Raw genomic sequence first — 23,085 nt, 5'->3', positions numbered from 1 at the left:
AGAGGATGGATGACAATTTTGCTGAGTCACTTCAAGGAGATATGTGGCTGCTGGTGTAGACACCCTCTCAAACTTCCCATGTGTGGCTTTCATGCTGGCCTCCACAATATGTGCTCCCATCTGTGCCCTTGAGATGATTTTCACATTGAACGGGAACCTCACGCCCTCGTGTCGGACAATGGGCTCCTGCTGCCTTCAACCCAGCTCCAGGTCTTCTGTCACCTCAACGGATTCGACCATGTGACCACTGCTCCTTTTCACCACACCTCCAATGCAGAAGCTGAATGAATTATCTGCACGTTTGAGGCCTCACAGATGTCGTTGACCGAGGATGCCTCACATAGCTTCCTTGCAATATATGGGTCCAATCCCATCAATGGGGTCAATCCTGCACAGTTGCCAGCATCACTGTTAGACCCACGCTAAGTACCCATCCTGTATACAAGGCTGTCTTCGTACAGGGCGCCTGTGTCTGGGCGCACATGTTTGGCTAGCATTCGGTGTGGACCCACGGGGTCGTCGCAGGCCATAGGAGACATCAGCTGTTTGGTGTCACGGGAGAGCATATATGCCTGATCTGTCACTGCAAGCAGTTCTGCCGCGACTGCAGTCGCAATCGGCTCCCCTTTCTTGTCTCGCCTCCGCCCCCCAAGTCTGGACACCAGGGTCTCCAGCAGCCGGGTCCTTCGTCCTTTCCACGAACCCCTTGTGCCTCGATGCGGCATTTGCTCCCCTCCCCTCCCGTGGAGGTGAGCGGATGGCGGTTTGAGAAACTATGGAGACGAAACCACTCCCTCAGTCCCAACCGTTCCTCACCCAGGTGCAACCTACTGCCGCAGGCGCGCTGCCATCTCTGCACCTGCGGCCCTTGCCCGGACCTCCTGGCAGGGTCGATCCTGAGCCAATACTCTGAAGTTCATCAACATAAAGCGCGACATATGTTTACTCTTTTTAAAGGTCAACATTGTGCATTTGGAATCCACTTGCAAAATAGGAAATACAAGGGAGGACCCAAAAGTAACCGGAATCGTAATGCTGCACATCGTGTACTTACAGTAGCAGGTTGCGCCGCCAGAGGGTTGTAGTAGGAGCTCTGCTGAGTCATTCTGCCACTCGCCGTCACCCAACAGTGAGAAGTGTGGTTTCTTTGGCTGTTCATTGAGTGTGCGTACGGTGCAGACGTGACACGAGGAAATGGCTAGTTCTTACGAACAACGTGCGACACTGAAGTTTTGTTTCTTGCTCGGCAACAACTCAGCAGAAACTGTTGCGATGATTCAGACAGCCTACAAAGACCATGCTCTTAGTAAAACGCAAGTGTACGAATGGTTTTCTCGGTTTAAAAAGGGTGAAATGGTGGTTGAAGATCAGCCCCGTTCCGGTCGACCTTCAATTGCTCGAAGCGAAGACAACATCGACAAAGTCCGTGATCTCATCAGTGAAGATCGACGCAGGACAATCGACCAACTCCAGAACTTGTCAGGGTTGTCCTGGAGCTCAATTCAGCGCATCTTGACCATCGATTTGGGGATGCGAAGAGTGGCAGCAAAATTCGTGCTGAAGCTTCTTACCAGAGATCAAAGGGATCGTCGCGTTCAAGACCGTCTCGAAATGAAGGACGCGTTCAAAGATGATCCACATTGTTCCAACAAAATCATTACAGGTGATGAGTCACGGTGCTATAGGTACAATCGAGAAAGTAAACAACAGTCATCACAATGGAAGTCACCTGGCTCACCTTGAACAAAAGAAGCTCGGCAAGTGAAATCGAGTGTGAAAACGATGTTGATCTGTTTGACATCAAAGGGATCGTACACTCTGAATTTGTCCCTGAAAACCAGACAGTAATCCAACAATTCTATTTGGAGGTTATGAAACGGCTTCGCAGAAGTTTGTCGCGAAAACGTCCGGCTTTGTGGGATTCTGGCGTGTGATTCCTGCATCACGACAACGCTCCCGCGCACACGCCTCTGTGTTCGCCAGTTTTTGGCCTCAACGAAGACGACTACCTTGACCCACGCGCCCTATTCGCCGGATTTAGCACCCTCGGACTTCTTCCTATTCCCGAGGATGAAAAGAGACTTGAGAGGGAAGCGTTTTGCGGATGTGGAAGACGTAAAACGCAATGTCATGAAAGTGCTAGCAGGTATGAAAGAGGCCGAATTTAAAAGGTGCTTCGAACACTGGAATGAACGTTTGGACAAGTGTATTAATACTAATGGAGAGTACTTCGAAAGAGATTAAGGTTGTATTTGAAAACAAGAAACTATATATGCTTTCTAGACAGAAATTCCGGTTATTTTTGGGTCCCCTCTCGTACACCGCACACATAATAAAACTCGCCGACACGTAAGTTGATAGTCAGTTCTTAGCTGTGCATACTGACGATAATTTAATTAAAGTGGGAAAACCAGATAGTAGACATGTCAACTTCAGGGCTATACAAGTCAGTAAGTTAACATATTTTGCATATTTTCATTGATTGATATCTTACGGAATAATTTTCTGAAGTAAACCCGCATTTAATCCAAAAGTATTCACTGCAGAAGCGAAAGCAGTTAGAAGTGTGTGTTTATTCACACATTTAAATATTACAGTCAGTGTTTAAGGAACTAGGAATATTAACCACAAACTCGCAATATAGACATTCATTTATGAAATTTGTTATCAACAATTCACCTAAGTTTGAAGGTAATGTAAATACATGTACAACACTAGAAAGAAAGATGATCTGCATTGCCCTTTAATGAGCCCAGCTGTGGCACAGAAAAGGATGAAATACCGGTACACGTCTATACAACTCTTTAGCAATCTAGCCATGGAAATAAAATGTCTGACAGAAGTGTTTTCAAATGTAGACTGAAGAGCTCTCCCCTTAACAATTCCTCCTCCACCAGGGAGGAATTCTTGAGTATTGATAGCCAGTCATTGCAATAAAAAAATAGAATGAAAAACCTTGTTACTGGCAAGCATGCAGCCATGTACACATATATTGTGTTTCATTTTTTTATTTAGTTCCACATAAGCATTCTATATTTGTTCTGCTGACACGTTCCCCATCATAAGGTTTAACGAGAAATCTGATACATGGAACAAGTAAATATGTAACTAAACCACCGAGCCACGTTTGGATAGGTAAAGGTATGAAAAGGTCATGTTAACGGTAATACTAGGTTTACGTGAGGACGGTGGCTTTTAGCGATACCCTAATTCTCGAGCAAAAACTTCACACATCCGAGAGCAGCGAACGACTAACATTAGCTACATGCTTCGCACTATGCGACAATTATCACTCTTCAGAAAAGTGCTCAATTAATTTGGTATTAATGTCGACATAGTACACAATTTTGATCGACAGTCAACATTAAACTAGCCACATTATGTGCGCGACCAAACTCTTTCATAGCAAAAAAATATCTTGTCGCGGTAAAGGTGCTGCTCAGTCCCCTCTTTAGCAAATAAAACCATACAACCAACGATGGAAGTAGATTGCGGTAACTACACGTGCTTGGAAAGAAATGCTAAAGTTCGGTTCACACAACGGGTAGCAACACCAATGTAATCTGTTCCTCTATGTTGTTTAAATGGTGCAGTAGACACTCTGCTAACGCATACGAACGTACACTCCACGCACGTGGAGCATTCTAGATGAAACTATCCGGTCATTCACAGAAACGTGACGGTCCACGTGTGGCTAAGGCTTATTATGGGAAAGATTTCCAATGATCTGTCTCTGCGAGAAAGTTCCAAACTCGTACTGTCGTTCGGTGCGCATGTTGAACTGTTGCCCCCCACCCCCCGTAACTGGCTGGTAGGTCAGTCCATGCGGCGGAGGAAGGGGAGGGAGCACGCTTACGAAGGGACCATAGGAGCTTCCCCTCACCGATTTGATTCATATTGACAGTGTGCGTAGGGCACGACTAGGACCAAGAGATCTCTGGATCGAATCTCCCTGCCGGCGAACTTTTTTCTGGTGAGCTATCTGCACTGATATCCCACGACAAACATCGATACGCGTGGGAAGTCGCGAAACTGTGTGACGCGCGAGAACTGTTATGAATGTTAACCGAGTACGTTTTGCAATAGACATATTGAAATAACTATCCACATGCAAAAATTCGGCGTTCATCACATGTACTGTTTGTCAAAATGTATTTGTTTTCCATGTTTGTACGATCACTATCATCCTGATTCGTGCAGTGTTCCATTGGTTACGCATTACAATTGTCTCAAATGTAGATACAATAGTATAAATAAAATGACCATAGTGATCTGATTGAAAGTTCTCGTGCAATTTTTTTTTTAATTTCCAATCTCGCTCAGAAAAATAATTTTCCCTTTTTCATAATAAAGACAAGGGAGTGATAATGAATTATTAAATACTGATAATTCGGACGGTAGTTACAAATCTGTTGTTGGTATGGGAAAAAAAGTGCAGGTGAGATTCGACACAGAGACGTCGCGCTTTTGGAAAGTAAGCGCTTGCTCGCTCAGATGCGGACTCCTTGAAGGCATGCTGACTCCTTGAAGGCGTGCGGCCCTACGAAGTATACAGACACGCCTACAATTTTCGAACTCTAATTTTCTCTAAAACGGTTGAGAGTTGCGTTTTTCCATTTACATAACTATAGTGCGTTTAAAATTAGTTGCGACTTTTGACGTTTGGCTGACCGGAAGGGGACGTGAGGCCGTTACCCAGGTAACACCAATGGCGAGCCAGCTTTCCCTACCACGACGCCAACGGTTCAGCTGGTAAAGCGCCCCTGTTGCCAAACCACGAGTAAACAGTACCACATGGTGCCACGCTGTAAATTCATCAGCGTTGGTCAGGTTTCGTAGTAAAGTCGTACTTTTTGGCGTTGAAGTGTTCTGTAGTCGTCAGGTCAGAACAAGTGTTTTGTGTTGGAGTTTCATTAATGACAACAGTGCAGTACATCTGAATACCAGATCTGCAATAAAAGAGTCGTCCACGAACACGTTCACCGGCTGCGAAACATTCCTCTCGGAATTTGACAACGGTAATGGACAAAACGCCACACCACTCTGATGCGATGCATAAAGGTCCAACAATGCAATGGACGAAAGCGGATATTTTGCTCTGAGTACAAAGAAATGTTCCATGAGATAAAGTTTAACCTAGCGTGTATAAGGCGAAGTTCATGGGACTTTTAGTATTGTACAAGCCAGAACTCCACGCGAACTGGCAAACGGTAAAAGACATAATTAGTCTTCACCCGTATCGTGTTCATTTGAATACGAGATAGTATATGGGCCTACGTGAAAAGTGATGTGGCAAGAAACAGCAAGAAGTTTACGCTCATTGAGACTGAAATGCCGACAAAGGTAACTACTGCAAATGTCACATGGCAGAACTGGTCTTGAGTTGTAAATCATAATACCAAGAAGGTAGCTGAGTAGACAGTGATTCATGGACAAGGATAAGTTTTGGGGAATGCGCAACTTCTCCTGCCGCCATGTTAAAAACTTCTCTAGTTAAAACACAGCAGAGTTTAGAAATATTCATCTCACTGACATTGTAATGCAGTTGAAATTGCGACATAATCCTGAAATTTATTTTATTTATTTAATCGTATGGCTAGAGCCCCCCGTCGGGCAGACCGTTCGCGGATGCCGGTCTTTTAATTTGACGCCACTTGGCGACCTGCAGTCGATGATGATGATAGGATGATGATGAGGACAGCACAACACCCAGTCCCTGGGCGGAGAAAATTCCCCGACCCAGCCGGGAATCGAACCCGGGCCCGGAGGATGGTCAATTCGTCACGCTCACCATTCAGCTACCGGGGGCGGACAATCCTGAAATAGTGTATTATTAAACTAACAGCTAAATGCAAGTCAATTCAGTAGTTTATGGAACAGCAAATTCTCAGTATAAAAGTAAGCGTGTAGATTTTTCACTTACATTTTTACAAAACTCACAGCAGTTCTCGTTTCACCATGACGCTGAATAATCATATTATTTCTTTGGAAAAATCTGTAGTGTCTTGAATATCGCCGTAGATATGGAAATTCTGCATATTAATCATATGGCAATACAGCCTCGCAATCGTTATCATTCGCCAAAACCTTGTTTCGATATCTCAAAACATTTATGATACGAGGAATTTATGAATATTTCATTCTAGTTTTTTCACTGGCGCACGAGTACGTGCCGGAGCGCTCTATGTCCATTCCATTTTCTCAAGATTGGAAACAGACAGCTATATCCTTGAAAGTTTAAAGAGTAATTCAATATATTATCTACATTTAATACCAGCAACATGTAGCCTAACACGTATGAAACACAAATTCACAGCGACACCAATTTTTCACTGCAACTAAGAACTTCTTGCAGTAATTTACCTACTAGCGAAACATCACAGTAACTATGGCCATTAACGAAATGATAGGTGGTTCATCATGAAGCTGACGACTTAAACTATAGGATTGAAAGAATGAGAGCTTATTGCCGAATAGTTTCTTTAAAATCATTTCAGAAAGATCTGTGATCGGCCAGTTTGCTTTATACGCAGTCAAGCGACCCTGCCACGTTCCGTGTGTGGTTATCTGCTGACGCGCGCTACACATGCAGGCAACTACGCTTCCCTCCACTTGCTCCGTGTTGAACTGTCAAAAGTCGCAATTTATTTTAAACGCACTGTAAAGTTGTAGTCGTGCCCTACATACCCTCTCAATACGAATCAGATTGGTGAGGGGAAGTTCGTACGGTCTCCTTGTTAGTGCAGTACTATGCGACGGGATCTCCAAAGTGTTAATTATCACCGCGAAAGAATAAAACTACGGAACTAATTTTTCAAATGTTTGCAAGTACATGTCCACAGTTTTGGTACCCGCGTCACAGTAGTATAGGACAGTGCTAGAGGAGTACCACGCAGTAATTCGTGTTTGGCAACGGCAGAGATGTTGCAGCTGCGTCAGGCCGCACTGCTGCTGGTTAACACGAATTACCGCGGGGTACTCCATTGCGGACATGTGCCTACAAACATTTAAAAAATTAATTACGTAACTTAATTTTTCGCGGTGTTAACACTCTGAGTTGCCTCGTAGTGTACGAACCCTTCCAGTTAAGAACATCCTTAGTTTTATGTAGGAAATGAATCTGACGCGAAAATTAGCCTACAGCGCCTTTATCTATCCCACGTAGTCGAAACGAGGGAGGCAGCGGCGAGGATAGGATTTCATGCTTTCGCGAAACTGAAAGGAGATCCTTCTGCGAAACGCATCCGGGTGTTCTGTACGGAGAGAAGGCACCACCCGACGGCGCGTAATGTGAACACGCACTCTCGGTCACGCCTACGCACTGCGAAACGACACCGGTGGTAAGCTATACGCGCTGCGAGCAGCGGCGTGATACGACGCGTCCGTACAACTTGGCGCGCTTACTTCTCCGGCACGGAACATCTTCAGGATATTCTTGTAAAAGTAAACTGTACAAGTAAACATTGCAACAACACGAGACAGTGAAATTTTAAAGACTTCAAATTTACACTAATGAGGTATGAGTAAAGTACGAGACTGTCGGGAGGAGATGAAGGAGGGAAGGAAGGAAAACGCAAGGAAAGAAAGATGGGAGAAGAGAGTCACGGTTAAGTCTTCTTAAATTGTTAGTAACTGTTTATTTCTTGTAGTTACAGTTACCATGTAATACAGTTAATTACCTGTTTCAAAAAGTGAGGGCGCTTTTTGCATATTTGTCATTTTACATTCAATTGTTGTAGATTTGAAAACAGCTTTTAACGGTCGAAACAGGGGCTACACTGAATAACATCGCAGCTGTAACTAATAAATAATCAATTGTAAATTTACCGCGGCTGCTTATGCCTTGGAAGGATGGTTGGTTGATTGGGGGTTAAGGAACTGAACAGGGTGATCGGCCCCCCCGATTCACAGGTTGTTCATCCGGAATTAGTGATGTCCGCGAAGTATGCATTCTGGCTGGAAGGCTGATTAAAAGGACCAAACTACTGGGTTATCAGTCCCTTTTTCCTCGAACAGACAGGTCTACACGACTGTACATCAGAGATGGCCTACCGCGCAAAACCCAGCGGAAGAAAACTCCAAGGTCTACCAAAGGTCAACGAAGGCTAGATAAAGGGCAGAAAAGAAGAAAGAGGGGATATAGGAAGTAAGGCAGGCGAGGTGCCCTATTTAGGGAGCAGCCAGAAGCCCCTGAAAGCAGAATACAATGGGGGGACATACATTCCCGTCACTTACCAGAGATACCCCACTCAGAAATTTCCCAGGGAAGATTAACAACATGGACATGGCAAGACAAGAAGATACACATAATGTGAACAAGTCGAACAGATCATACGAGAAGAGGGGGGAGAAGGAAGAGCGAAGGAGCTGGTAGGGTGAGGGCCGGGATGGACAACCGAGCCCAGACAGATAAAGTCTGTGCAGAGGAGGCAACACAGTGTTCTGCCAACCCCTCAATGGGTGTGGCGCTCCCTTAAAGAGACTGGTAAAAGCCCCCTTCACGAATAAAATGTAAAGCTAAGTCAGCCGCTGAGGCATCATCTCCTAATACCAGGGGTAGCAAGTCAGAGAGAGTCTGAGTCCGCCACTGGGCGACAAGGTTGGGGACAGTCTAGCAAAATGTGGACCTCCGTAAAACGGTCCTCACGGCGGAGGAGATGACCGTGAGTCAGCCAAATATGATCAATGGGGAGCCGGCAAAGGGCGATTGAGTCCTTGCGAGAGGCCTGCATGGAGGACGTCCACAGATTCGTAGTCTCCTTCATCACCCATACTTTGTTTGGTGAAGCCAGAGTGAGTCATTCGTGTTCCAGAATCCTAAAACTTGACGGCTTAATACTGATTGGAGGTCTGATCTTGGAATACCAATCTCAGGAGTCAGCTAACGGGTAGCCAGTTTGGCTAAGTTCATTCGCTGGGAACCCAACGCGGCTCCGTGTCTAGATGCAGGTCACTGAGCGTCCACACCGTTCAAGGTCGTACAAGGAATCTGGATAGCCATGACCAAGAGATGCCGAGGGTAACCATGGTCGGTAGCTTAAAAATTGCTCAAGGAGTCGCTGCAGATGAGAAAGAACTCACCAGTGCAGGAATAGATATGTTCAAGAGTATGTGTTATGATGACGAAAGTATGTAGGAGCGGTAGGACCGAGGCACTGAGGGCAATGCTGATGCCACACTCAACAAGGAATTTATGGAGAACCGTATGGATTGGACTGGTGCATACGTCAGGGCACATGGACTGGAGCTTACGTCAGGGCAGACGACAGGTCTCGCAGGGTTCATCCAATGGCGAGAAAAATCCTACCCGGCATCTGACCCCTGACAGCCCAATAAAGGCCAAAGACAGAGCAAAGAATGTCCGGTAGTCGTCAGACTCAGAATAGTAAAGGTGTAAGGGCTGGAAATGTAATGGACATCAGGTGGGCTGTCAATAACCAAAACAAGAGGGGAGAAATGGGTAAGGCAGAACGTGGACGCCCACAGGGCTCGGCATGCGACGGGTGACGGCCCACCCACAGTCGTCCCACCCCCGCTCCACTATACAACACAGCGCTATAGAAAACAGGATGCGGCAAGAAAGGAGACAAACTGCATCGAAAATAAATTAAAACTGAATACGAGAGGGATGAAAGAGTGAGCTGGTCAAGGGGTTGTGGCGTCACAACCCAACTTTACACACTTTTTCCCCCGAATTATATTAATGTAAATCTGTGGAAACTCGCTGTAAAGTACACAAACGAAAATTATAAAACTTTACGGATATATTAAATGTATCAGAGATATCAGAGGTGTAGTTATAAATGTAATCTCTAAATGGACAAAGATCATCGAAGTAGGTGATTAAAAACCAGTGTACAAGGGTCATCGACCTAACTTTTTGATTTGAATTCCCCCCCCCCCCCCCCTCTCGCTTTCACTGTTAGCTCGCTAGATTGTGAACTGCGTCAGCTTTGCTCTGATGTTAATTTAGCTGAGTGTTCAGCTGTAATTCTTATCTGGAGAATACATTTTTAATCAGATTTCGTGAATAACTAAACGTATAGAAATCACATAAAAGTATTATGTTTACGGACAACCTTTTTTTTTATTTCACCGTCATAACTATCTGTTAAACGCTGTGATGACCAAATGTAAGTGTGTGTGTGTGTGTGTGTGTGTGTGTGTGTGTGTGTGTGTGTGTGTGTGTGTGTGGATTACTTTGAAAATATATTGTTAAATTTATTGTTTTTCATTTAAAATACCACTTCTTCCTTACGAGATTAGTAATTGCGGAATAATTAAATACGGGAGATTTTCTTTTGGTCCGCATTATTTTCAAGCGCCATTTAATGCGCAACTATATTTTGTCTTTAAATTCTGATAGAACCTGCAGTTTCACATACACGAAGTCCGGTTGTAAATTACATATTGTTTTCCAAAAGAAAACAGCATTAAATTTCACGGTCAGTTTATTGATTACCAAAATAACTACCTTTCAAGCTACTGTAGGCCGTACCACCTATAAAGTCGCTACTGAAACTGTTCGATAATTTGTATAAAAGCGTTAACAATAGGATCAAAGAAACTATATTTCATCAAAAGAGGCCTCAATTTTCTTTAACGTAGCCGTCATTCCTAATCATTCCAAGTCAGAATTTAAAGAAAGTTTTACGTATTTCAATTCATTAAAAGACAGGCATTGTTTATAAAGACGTTCCAACTACACCTGAAGATATGCGAGAGAAAATTGTCAGAGCGTGTGCTTCGATAAGTGCCTATGTGATAAGAAATACCACTCAATCCATGATAAGAAGATTGCAGCACTGCATTGATACCAATGGTCACCACTTCGAACACCTCCTGTAAATGGACGTTCATGACACCCTTTAGACCTTCGTTGACCTTCAAAGGTCTTACTGTTACACATCATTGGATTCGTCTCGATAGCCGCTATCAGAAAATAAGTACCAAAGTATGGCACACCATTAAAGAAAAAAAAAAAAAAAGTTGACCTTCATATCTCTGAAGCTACCCCACCTAGCAACAAAAAACCAACGTCATATTATGGCCCCCGTTGGTCCGTGTAACTTACGTGCCACAAACTTTTCAGCTCCTGTCGTACTTTCGGAGTTATTCTTGGTGGCAATAGTTAGTGACTCACCCTGTATATGGAGATTTCGGTACTGAAATCAACAATACTGTCACTTGGTCGAAAATTTAATTTCGATATTTTCAACCGTTCACGCCTTATTAGTTCTCTGCGACAAACATGGGAAGTACTAAGTACAGCCTCTCTACTTATGGTGTCTAACCTACCCTAGTAATCCTACCGCGGAGATGGGACCTACTGTTTAACGTGGACTCCGAACCACGTGTAGTTCCTGACGATCTTCACAATGAAGAGGTGAAGGCTAGGTTAAATGCAGTTTGAAATATTCCGAGGTCTGTCTGGGATTCGATATTGTGACATTTTGGATTGCAGGCACGCACTTTACCACTAGACCACCAAGGCTCACTAGAGACACTAAACTCTGACACACTGTGGGCTAAGTAAACAGTAAACCTGATGTCTGAAACAGGATTATGATGGTAAGAATCGGAATCCAAAGGTCGTTTTGAGTGCTCGATGTGGTTTACAACACACTGTGGCTCCTAGCGGAAAGAGGTAGCAGCCCACATACAATTGTTATTTTATTGTATTGTAATTTATTGACTCACTCATTTTACGTGGTACTCACATACTGATAACGGTTAAAACAGCATGTTATCACTATATAATTATGCCCTCCAAGAGCACGATGAACTATTCTGCAAATGTTCAGTACAACTAAGTGCCTTCTACCGTTCCCAGCACAGCGAAGCATGCACATTTAGGTCTTGCTGACTCTTCAACGCCCGTTTTGGGGACACGTCGGTCTTTGATATTACCACAAGGGCGACCTGTACTAACTTCTGCACGTGGTTTGCAGGTTATGAGTGTTGGGTATATCGACATCTAGGTGGTTGTTGAGCTTGTACGCATGTGTAGTTCGCTTGAAAAGGTTAGAGAAGGAGAGGAAAATTTTCCGTGCGATGTACAGCTCGCCAATCCGGTTTGGTGTGCACACGTAACGTTGAGAGAAAAGTCAAGTACGCGGTAACTTGCAGTCGCAGTGTCGATATGTAGCTATTTATAAAAATGTAAATTATAATTCCCGGATTACGACACAGAACTTGATTTTTCTATATCAAACCTTTTTCTATTTTTCAGGCGTTTGTCATCACATGCAAAGACTGGCAACGCAAATGTGATCTTGTCCGTAAGATTCCTCTAGTCTATAAATATAATGAACTGGATAAAATGGAATGCCATGTTCGATGAAAACCCAGACCCCTCCACGAATGAATTAAAAACGATTCCTTCTGCTTGCATGAATTGTGACTAACTTACATCTTTTACGTACTGGTCATATCTGAATTTTTCGATCCATTTTTTGGAACTGGAGTCATGTGATACATTCCGACCAAGCCACCTCCCCTCTTGATCGCTCGTTTCGTATTTCTACCCTTCTTTGTTAATGTCACTGTATAGAAATTCTCTTGCACTGAATTATTTATCAGTATATGATCTCTCAGTGGGAGCATCAAATATTTGTAATATAAACAGAGCTCCACTATGTTGTTGCTAAGGGACGAAGTGCTCAAACTCATTACCTAACATCTTTCGACAGGTTCAGAAACACTTCTTTCTGAGAGCTCGTGGTGAGTATTTTCTCCTGCTATCTGGTTTTTCAGTATGAATTGACTTCTCACGCGGATAATATAATAGGATGACGGAAAAAATACACTGATGAAATGAGAATATCAATTGATATAAATGGTCACAGAACTGACGAGTGGTTTGGACGGCTCGTAACAAGCCAAGACATTCTGCGGAATGGAGCGTCTTCTCATATCACGAAATATTGGTTAACAAGTGAAGCTCACCAGTCTCCCGATGCAATTCGCTATGAAACTTTATGATGTGAAGAAAGAAGGGATGAGTGCAAACAATGTGAAGTGCGGGACGTCGATAATATCCTTAACTCCTATGATAAGTACACCGAAAATCATGTTGTACAGGTGTCAGTGACTATGAAGATCTCTTATTGCTGCTACTTGTTTCGATAGTTGCTAATCATCGGCAGGAACAGGCACAAGAAGTTTCTCTGTTACATTACCTGCCTGGATAATATACATGACGCTCTATCCCACTTCACATAATGTCAAAAACACAAACTAGACACCACAACTCAATACATACAATTTAAATACGCACATCAAAAAAAGTTTTGCATCATCTTGGTTCCGAGAGTTCCGGACCCTGTACAGAAAATTGGAACAGAGATGAACATAAACATCATTTCCACCCTTTTTATTGCTCATGAAAACCACACATTGCATGTTGTACCACCATACAGCGAGACCTTCGAGGTGGTGGTTAGACTGCTGTACACACCGGCACCTCTAATACCAAGTAGCACGTCCTCTTGCATTGATGGATGCCTGTATTCGTCGTGGCATACTATCCACAAGTTCATCAAGGCACTGTTGGTCCAGATTGCCCCGCTCTTCAACGACGATTCGGCGTAGATCCCTCATAGTGATTGGTGGGTCACGTCGTCCAAAATAGCCCTTTTCAATCTATCCGAGGCATGTACGATAGGGTTCATGACTGCAGAACATGCTGGCCACTCTAGTCGAGCGATGTCGTTAACCTGAAGAAAGTCATTCACAAGATTTGCACGATGGGGCCGCGAATTGTCGTCGATGAAGACGAATGCCTCGCAAATGTGCTGCCGATATGGTTGCACTATCGGTCGGAGGATGGCATTCACGTATCGTACAGCCGTTACGGCGCCTTCCATGACCACCAGCGGCGTACGTCGGCCCCACATAATGCAACACCAAAACAGTAGGGAACCTCCACCTTCTTTCACTCGCTGTCAGTGTGTCTAAAGCGTTCAGCCTCACCGGATCTCCAAACACGTCGCCGACGATTGTCTGGTTGAAGGCATATGCGACACTCATCGGTGGAGAGAAGATGATGCCAATCCTGAGCAGTCCATTCAGCATGTTGTTGCGCCCATTTGTACCGCGCTGCAGGGTGTCGTGTTTACAAAGATGGACATCGCCATGGACGTCGGGGGTGAAGTTGCGTATCATGCAGCCTATTGCGCACAGTTTGAGTCGTAACACGACGTCCTGTGGCTGCACGAAAAGCATTATTCAACGTGGTGGCGTTGCTGTCAGGGTTCGTCCGAACCATAATCCGTAGGTAGCGGTCATCCACCGCAGTAGTAGCCCTTGGGCGGCCTGAGCGAGGCATTTCATCGACAGTTCCTGTCTCTCTATGTATCTCCTCCATGTCCGACCAACATCGCTTTGGTTCACTCCGAGACGCCTGGACACTTCCCTTGTTGAGAGCCTTTCTTGGCACAAAGTTGAACTAAAGACAACACGAGCCGAGTACCTCCTTCCTGGTGGAATGACTGGAACTGATCGGCTGTCGGACCCCCCCCCCCCCCCCCCCCCGGTCTAATAGGCGTTGCTCATGCATAGTTGTTTACATTTGTGGGCGGGTTTAGTGACATCTGTGAACAGTCAGAGGGACTGTGTGTGTGATACAATATGCACAGTCAACGTCTGTCTTCAGGAGTTCTGGGAACTGGGGCGATGCTAAACTTTTTTTGATGTGTGTAATTTTCAGAAGATCCGTTGTCACAACAGTACAACGAATCCAGCCTCTGAAGACTTGTAAATTGCTGCAACAGCATCGCTGTTAGACGTTCGAACCATACTTACTCCTTGTAAGTCACTTGGACAGAGGTGGTTCAAACTGCAAGGGCTATTGACAAAATATCGATACTTTTTCCAAAAAATCGCCTATAAAATTTTCATAGACATATCGATGTCGGAAGGGCAATAACCAGTGCAGATATTTTTATTTTATATTATATTTTTTCACAATTTTCGGTAAATATTTGAAATTGTAGTAGAAAATAATTTTACTTTCATGTGTGAAGGAGTCGTACTACTTTTTGAGCTTTCATCACGTCCAGAAACTCTATATGACTGTGTGAAGTATAGATGGAGCAAAGTAATAAACCGACTGCATTGGGGAAGGGGGACGGGGGACGGGGTACGGTGAACGGTGAACGGAGCAACATGACTTCCGGTGTGAAGAAACAGCACACCAGTTGCGTTAAAAAACAATTTTTAATGCAACTCGTGTGTTACTTCTTCACATCGGGATTCTTCAAAAACAGTCTCTGATGAACAAAAACTTAAATGACAAGACTGTTCTTTGTGGTGTGAGGAGACGTGTGAGGGGAAATGACGACGTAAGTGACCCTCGGCGCTACCAGCAGAAAATGCAACGTTTAATTTCACCACGCAATTTTGACACTACGACAGCTATTTCGTTGTCGTTTGCAGAAATGAAAAATATATGGAAGTCGACATGAAGTTTTCCACACAAATCCGACATGTAGCAAAACCGTGCCATTTACATGCAGTTACCATTGTTAGCAAAGTGGTTAACGCCAAGCATGAGCGTGCATCGTTTTCCTTTGAATTCTTGCTCGGACGGGGATAAGCAGGTTGCTAGCTTGTTGATGCCAGAAAAGCTAATAATAAATCAATACTTAAATATACAGCTCTAAAACTGGAGGCATATTTACAACGAACACCCGATATTTTTTATTGGCTGGTGCGTCGATATTTTTTCCGTCGATATATCAATGGTTTTCGTAGATACACCGCACACCAGTAATGATATTTCTTTAAATATCGGATTCCCGCTATTTTTTAAGTGTTAACAATTCTTCAGGCGTGTAACAGTAATGGTGTTCCAACAGTTAACAAATCTTCGAACGTTAGATGGGTATAATATATCACTGCCAAATATGACTGAGCCGTGCCACGACCTATCGACAAATCGTAGCACATCTTTGAGGCAAAGATTCTGGTGTGCGGGATGCGTCAGCGTGTGCTGGAAAAGGGGGATTTGACAGTACGGCGCGAGGCGAAGCGGAACGGAACGGAACGAGCTGAGTGGCGGTTGCTGACTGAAGCGGTGAAGTGTTAGCCCGTGGCCTTCTGGTTTACAAGACCCCTGCTTCCCATAGAAGACGTTGTGATCTCTCAAGAGGCGGGGCGTGGAGAGTGTTACACTGGTTGGAACAATACAGAGCGGTCCGAAGGTTCTGGTCTATCTGCAGTAGGATCGCCTGCTGGATGTGTGACCGGCTAGAATTACGTCCGCTGACATTCCTGCCGCCCCCACTCAGATTACCTGTCTTCAGTGCCCACTAAGAATCCGGTGAGGACATACTTGGTGTGGAATTATTCGAACAACGGTTCCGCTTCTGTGCTGCAGTCAAGTGGTTGCCGATGCAGGTTAATTTGAGAGATAGTTCATCCTCCGCATTAACGAGTTCCATCTGAATCATAACGGTAGCTAGTTGCACTATCGGTAGCCGATATATGGTTCAGCTCAGCCTCCCTGTATTGTAAGTGTTCGCGGATTAGCGGTACTTTTGTCCACTCTGAGGTATTCTACGTACGACAGGTCATAATGCTCGCACCTACTTTGCCAATAATATGGGGGTCCTGGTCGTATTAGCGTTGTAAATTATTTTCTTTGTAAGACAATAGTCCTGTGGATATTGATTTTACTGTTGTATTTGCGCATATTAAACTGTGAAAGAGAGTGGGCCTACTTGCTTGGGGCCATTCTGTTCTGTAAATTGCTTCCTTTTCGCGGGAAGATTGAAGTCCAAAAGCCGGTAGATGGTTCAAATGGCTCTGAGCACTATGGGACTTAACATCTGAGGTCATCAGTCCCCTAGACTTAGAACTACTTAAACCTAACTAACCTAAGGACGTCACACTCATCCATGCCCGGGGCAGGATTCGAACCCGCGACCGTAGCAGCAGCGCGGTTCCGGACTGAAGCGCCTAGAACCGCTCGGTCACAACGGCCGGCTAGCCGGTAGAACAGCAGTGCATTCGTCCTGGGGTAAGCTCGTTCAGTTTTAAAAGCGGTGTGAGCGAGCCTACTTAAATTTTCCGCCACTTTCTGTACTTTTGTGCGATCTCTTCTCCCGTGTTAAATTTTGTCATTAGCCTAACCCGACCTCTTTCTGGAGCTTCTCGCGAGTCGTTCACTGTCGGGGGAAGGAGAGGCAGATAACATGTTAAAACGAACTACCCATTTGTTCTTAGCTGGCTCACCTGAAGGTTTTGTTTCGTCGATCTGTCCTGCACTAAATATTGCGATCGGAGCCTTGAATTAGTATTTGTTATGTGTATTTCTAAGAAATATCTTGTGTGTTATTGCCGTGTTCTGCTCCCGTGCTTTACCCTAAGGTCAGTGGGGCGGGTCGGTTGGCCAGTTGGCGCAGGACGTGATAGTATGTTGCCCCGTGGGCGGCTAAGGCGGTTTGCCCTAATTCTGATGTTTCTCTGTTTATGATACTATTGTTACTCTGTAACTGCTCGTGTTGGTAAACTATTTTAACTTCGGTGCCGTTCTTGGAGCACTTTATCTTCCTTCTTATGGGTTCCTAATTAGTAAAGTTAATTATAATTTCTGTAAAGTCTAAAAACCGCTTAATAATTCTTGTTAAATTGCAGTCAATTTGAGCGATGGTTTGCCATTATCACTTCAGAATAATTGTTCGATTGTTATTTCAACGCCTGAAGGCTCTTGTTCTGTATTAATAGAAATATTGTTATCACTATTAAAATTGTTTCAACAGTCTCTGAAGATAGCATTTCAATCTTGTTATGTAGTTTTAAATAAATTCTCATCTTTCTTACGAGTGGGGCTGAATCTTAATTTGGGCACAACCTTTCCAACCCTTGAGTAATCACTAACCAGCAGGAAGCGTACCGATGATCATCTGCTTACAATCTACGCATTGAGTTCTGTTGTTTAGTTCGTCTTTTGGACGTTATGCAGAGTGGAACAGAAAGTTAGTTATGTACGTGCATACATACAGTAATTGAAAAACTGAAATCTGTTGGCACCTCTTTCCCACTTTTCCAACTCCAGAAAGAATGAGTGTCGTTGAGCAACATTTTAGTTTGCAGCAGAGAGTACATTGTTGTGCAACTCTCTAACAGAATGAAACTGTGCTGCACCAGGGAGCGACGCTCTGGAGGACATCTTCAGGCGTCTTTTCATTGGTCACTGATAGACCTATTTGAAGTAAATTAATCCTGAAACGACTTTAGGCCCTACTGAACACCATATTGGCATCGACTTCATTAGCAAAACTGGAGGTCGTAACTACTATACACACTATAAACTTAAGCTTCCCGTCGTGTTTTTCAGTCTTTATTTAAAGGCTGAACTCGTGAACTACCGTAGGGATTTTAATATGGTTTTCAGTAACAGACAGATTGGTTCACAAAGAATATTTGTGTGTACAACTTATTACTGTTATGCCAGACGGTTCGTCCTGCCGTAGTTGCTTCCTGCCATCCGCGCGAATCTGGGACGTGTCGCTTTTAGTTTAAAAACTCCAATACTCTGGTTCTCCGGACGGCTTCAGGAGTAATATCCGGTCTAGTAACGAACTTCATGATGTTGCGGGATCTTGTCAAATTGTTGGGTTTGGTTTGGCACGGAAAATACTTGTTCACGGTGAAATTGCGAAAATGTAGCAAAAAATACGCCTCGTTCACCACTTTTTTAAAATGCCATGTCATCTGTAGCGCACTACGAAATTTGATATGCACTTGCTATAAATCCAGTTATTTGTATGTTGAATACCACCACATCTCTCAAAATCCTGAACTATTTTTCTCGCTTTTTTGTCAGTGGTGTTCTGAATTTTCAGATTTTTGCTGCAGTGCTTTGCTGCGGAAAAATCACATTGTCAAAAACAGTTTTCTGTTCTTTTCAGAAAACTGCTTCTGGATGGCGTTTCGTTTGAACTTGAGGAGGGTGCTACACAGGAACTGAGATTGCTTGTCGCGTTGTCTGTCGAAGTTCCTGGCGTATCACACTGCGTGGAGATAGTGTCCGGCGTTCCGTCACTATCACACCAAGTCAGCCCTTCTTCCTATGTGACTACCGCTACGAATATGTTCTAGCAGAATATACAACTCTAGAGTAAGGCACTTGAAGATGCAAATTCTGTTCTTTCAGTAACTGTGTTTCACTTAATTCACCACCATCTGTTCCACAGAAGGAAAGATAAAAGTCTTTTCGACACACAGCTAGTATACACGTATACCAAATGGGCTGCAATACTCATTAACGTAGGAACAGACGTATCCCTTGAATTATACAGCTGCGATAAGTGACTGCAAAGTGCTTGCCAGACCTGAACTATCGCATAATGTCAAGCTTGTGAGTCGCAGCGTGTTCGGTTAGTTATCACTTACAGTGTTTACGAGGTGCCGCTCTCACAAGAGTTACATAAGTTCCTTGATGCTTCCCCCATAAAGTTTTGTCACTCATCGGGAGGGCTTCGAATTTACGTTGCAACCCTAAAGTTGGTTTCACGTAGTAATCCATCCCTGTCGTATTCCAGCTATTCTTTTCATTTTAGCACAACTGCTGAATTCTACATCAACGATTTTCCTCATATACTCAAGTCGAGGCATACTTCTGTTATTCTTACGGTCCACAATCCTTTGATCTACTGTTTTTTGTAACAACTTATGTCTTAACAGTCTGCAAAGTCCATCATTTCATTATATTCCTGATTGGCATTTCTTCTCGTTGGATCAGAGCAGAACATCATCTTTTCTAACTCACTCAATCCATGTGATGTTCAAACTCATTATAATACCTTTGAAATTTGGTTTCTAATTGTTTCACTCCTGTTTTGTCCATAGTCTACGTATCACATCCGTACATATCTGTCCACCAAACATAGATCTTCATCTTATAATTTTACCGAAAGCCGTTTTGCTTTGTAGAATGCTCGGTATTACGCCTGTCCGGCACCTTCTTTACCTGTTCTAACTGCTAAACAGCAATATTCATCCACGTCTTAAAGAGTCTCTTGTCCAGGTGTATTCAGTCTACCAGCACGCCCATCGCTGACACACATCTGTGTTACTACACGGCCAACCCTGTTCACGGTGCACAGTACTAGTTGCAGGTTGCCTATCTAACGGCTTCTAGGAGCAACAAAAATTTTATTTTCAGTATTTCATATAATTATTCACCGAATTTAAAAATTTAAAATGGTTTCATAATCTACTCATTAAGTGATACACCCTTGCCTTGAAGTTTAACATAATTCTCATTTATGGTTCCGTCTGAGTTGCACATTCTTACTTCAATTACATGTTTCGATCTCTCTGGATCACTTTCAGATCAAAACAGTTGCGTCAGCAAACCGTCTTGTCTACTCAGAACCACATATCAGAGTACCGTACTCTGATATGTGCTGAATCTCCTACGACTTACGTCGGCTATAGTGACTCACATTAAGTGTTTAACACAAGAAGTCAAGTATTAAAGCTGGAAACAGTAAACTTATCTGGAGGCAGCTTAACGGGCTGCATGGAAATTACCCAAACTATATTCACCCAGTATTTAAAAATAAGAGCGCTTAGCGACTTCCAATAAACTTTACACATAGTTTCAAACCTTTGCGATTCCTTTTCTCGCCAACCTCCCACGAAATAATGAAGGGAAAAGGTTTATTGCTTACTACATTTTTCGCCATTCATACAGTAACACTTCAGCAGCACGCACGACGTTTTAATTTTTTACTTCTTTAGTATCGAATCTACTCGCAACAAAGTTTGCAAACAATATATACATATTTCACCGAATGTACCTTGAAAGTATATCACTGTGCGACATATAGGTTATGAGATTTGGATTCATAGACACATGGGTGTGTACGAAACTAGCTATTGCTTAAAACAGACCGCAAATTACCCAGACTCGTCTAGTGTTTGATGATGAGAGTACTTAGCAATTTGCAACGAACTTTAAATAGACTTTCAAATCTTTTTTAATCTTTTTCTCACTTACATGCTTAACGTCAAACATTTAACATATTTGTAAAGTAGTCAGAAGTTTGAAGTTGTTTTACACATGGGAGTTGGATTCTTTAAGGAAACGTGGGTTTAGTGGTTAAACTAGAATCCACGAGCCGGGCCACCTCCGCCGCCATGACACACTCCCAGTGCTAGACTTCTGAGCCCTGATCACTGTATTACTTTTTGTTATTATAACTGGCTTTTTGTTTCATGATCATGTCTGCTACTGATTCGTATTTACAGTCGTCAGTTTTGAGCGTCGTCTGTGAACAAAACTAATAGCTATATTACTGCCTCTAGCGAACAAAAAATTAAATTCATTTACAAAATAAGGTGTATAATTTTCATAAAGTTGTATTAAATTCACTACATGTGTTCTCTATAATGTTCGTGTCCATTTCACGTAATGGTGAGATGGATAGGTCAACACTCCTAGACGATGCGATCCACCGTCTTCGCTGTTCTCCCTCCCGATGCAGCCACCTCTGAAACACCGTCTTTCAGCTTCCGGCTAATCTCTGCACTGTTTACAGCAAAAAAGCGTATCTTGAATCGCTCGCAGGATCTAAATTTTCCAGTCCCAGACTAACCTGACACTTACCTCACTGAGCATTGTGGGGGCCCTTCTGCCTTACAGCACTCAATTGTTTCAGGGTTCGATCTGTCATGGCTTTCTTTTGAAGACATCCTAATAATACGACGTGCAAAAGAAGATCAAGGGAAACATTCATTTTGTTGTGGAGAACAAAAGCTACTCTCTTCCTGTTTTTTCTTCCACTCAGTTGTGTGTACTGCATATTATTCTTTGTACAGATTTCCTAGCAACAAGTGATTTATATCCAGACACTTTAACATCGTTACAGACGCGACATTTGACCGCAAGTATATTCTGTTAATTTACTCCAGGACCATTTGGTGTAATATCTATGACACCAAGTGGCATATCGACTGGCTCACAGTGGTAAATTGCCCATAGACGAGGCCGTAGTGGTTTCGAAATCGACAGCACATAAGAAAAAACTAATGGACACAGGCGAGTGGAAAAAAAATAGTAAGAAAATATTAAAGAAACAAGAAAATAATTATGCCCTCAACATAGTTTGCTGCACACTTAAGGGCTTCTAAAATGGCGATTATCTCTGCCGTTATAGTACATTCCCGCAGGCAGTTTATTGCATTCCCCCCCACTCTTGAGCTGCCTGGTCTATGAATGCACATCCGGTGGCACTCGCATTCTTGGCCCGTCCGCCTGCAGTGCATACTCTAGCGTCCACGGAATAGCTGCACGGGACTGACCCCAGTCAGACATCCTCCCCCCCCCCCCCCCCCTCTCTCTCTCACCCAGCCACCACAACCTTTCGTTCGCGTCTTCATCGAAGAAGCGCGGTCCGCAGAGTCCTGGGAATAGTGTTCCACCATATGCGTCCTATCAGACTCCAAAATGTCAAGTTTGCGGTGGAAGAGATGGTTCTAGCTCATAGCCGTTGCCGACGTTCTCATGACGCCTTCTCAGACAGAAAAATCAACAAACGCTTTCAACAGTTTAATATTTGTACCGAAAATCAAATGTGTAGATTCATGTGCATTCAAGAACTTGCTAGCACGTATTAAATGCGTTGCACGCAGTACAGTGAGGTTAAGACGGAACTGAAGCAATTCCTGTTGGCCAGCTACTTCTCCTCCTCTAAAGAAGAATATCTTAAACGGGATTTACAATATTAATCTTTTTCACTATAATATATTTATTTTTCCTCTCGGAGCTCTAATTAGCACACCAACAAAAATTTAGTACCCACCACGAGACATCACGCAAATATCGCTGAACACCGCCTCATCTTGGAGAGAGGAAGGAAGTCCATAGGCTTTTCTTCAGGTATAACACACCAGCTGAAGTCACTGTTTGGATCCCACAGAGCTACCAAATTGCGGGATTGTAGATTGCCACATTTCGCTCGCTGTTCCCAATAGTCGCAGACGTTATTTATGAGATTAAGATCGGCAGATTTCGATATGTGGCAGCCAATTGGTCGACTGACAGGTCCTATCTTTTATTATCATAATGTT

General features: G+C 43.6%; 1 protein-coding gene across 1 annotated transcript in view; it reads right to left on the bottom strand.

The window, feature by feature from the left end:
- Positions 1-23,085, bottom strand: part of LOC126463709 (kinesin-like protein Klp98A) — a 419,586-nt gene that overhangs the window by 158,528 nt on the left and 237,973 nt on the right. The window lies entirely within an intron of this gene.

This window comes from Schistocerca serialis, chromosome 1 (genome assembly GCF_023864345.2).
Source record: "Schistocerca serialis cubense isolate TAMUIC-IGC-003099 chromosome 1, iqSchSeri2.2, whole genome shotgun sequence".
Classification (NCBI taxonomy): Eukaryota; Metazoa; Arthropoda; class Insecta; order Orthoptera; family Acrididae; genus Schistocerca; species Schistocerca serialis.
The sequence above is the reverse complement of the archived record's forward strand: the minus strand, read 5'-3'. Positions and strand labels throughout refer to the sequence as shown.